Source organism: Echinops telfairi, unplaced genomic scaffold, assembly GCF_000313985.2.
Source record: "Echinops telfairi isolate 266 unplaced genomic scaffold, ASM31398v2 ScPeMD7_5;HRSCAF=22, whole genome shotgun sequence".
Taxonomy (NCBI): Eukaryota; Metazoa; Chordata; class Mammalia; order Afrosoricida; family Tenrecidae; genus Echinops; species Echinops telfairi.
The window spans coordinates 16275467-16276650 of NW_022103901.1; positions in this window are offsets into that span (position 1 = coordinate 16275467).

Below are 1184 nucleotides of genomic sequence, written 5' to 3' on the forward strand. Positions count from 1 at the left end.
GCTCAACGGCCGCTACAGACCTGGTCAAGAGCTTAGAGCCCCCAACTCTGCTGCCTGGCCTCCTTGTCCTGTTCACAGCCCTTATTACCCTGTTCTCCCCGGTTCTTCAATCTTCCATGCGATTGAAGAAATGCGCCAATCAGGCAGGCTGAAATGTTGTGTTAGCTGCAAAAAACAGACACCAAGATTTTTTGTTAGTTGAAAGAAGGAAAAAGAAAGTAGTTTTGACTTGACAGTAGGGTGCTGGCTGTGCAGAGTATGAAAGAGAACAATGCTAAACGTGGGGGTATGCAGTAAGTTGTGGAAGGTTTGTGGAAAGGTGAGCTTTATTTGTCATGGTTTACGATACCTGCAAATAACGAGTTTTAAAGAAGGCTTAAGGAGAGTGGACTTGATTTGCCTGGCTTACAGGACCTGTGAATCAGGAGTCTGTAAAAGAGAAGAGCATTAAAGACTGATTTGAAGGCTTAAGCTTACACCTCCTACCACCCATGGAACGTCTTCATTTAATAAGTATAATGAAGCGCTTCGGACCCTCTTTGTTTCGCTGTTTTCAATTTTTGCTTGCAGAAAAGTGTACTAATCAGGCCTGCATGGAGCTGTCTTTGGCTGGATTCTAGCCTCTAAGGTGGTCACCGGACCCTGCCGAAACAGGACCCTTTTAGGTTGCTCATCGGCCGTGTCCAGCAGGAAGAAGTTGCAGAAGAGACCCGTGCCCCTGCTCCATATTAGTAGAACACAGGAATAAAGGCCCAGCAGGAACGCCAGGGTTCTCAGCCACAGCCAGTGCCTCTAACCCCTTCTCCACCCCCACCAAGCTTAACGTGACACCTCGCCTTCCCAAGGCACCTCGCAGACACCTTCCCCCCTCTTCACTGCTGGTGCCACAGCCAATCGGGGAAGTGCGGGCTCCTGTTAGACATGATGATTTATTTCTGTCCCCAAGTTTATTCATGTGGGGTTCCTTTGTTCCCTCTCTGACTTTCTCCACCCTCAATCTCTTCCTCTCTCTGGCTCTCCCTTTCTTGCTCTCGAGATTATTCTCTCCTCACCCTGCCCCCTGGACTCTCATTCCATTTTAAACACCCTGGGCAGGTCCTTAACTCTAACAAAGCCTGTTCATGGAAACCCACGCTCTGGGTCCGCGTTCCTTTGATTCCCGTTCTGACAATCGTCATGTTACC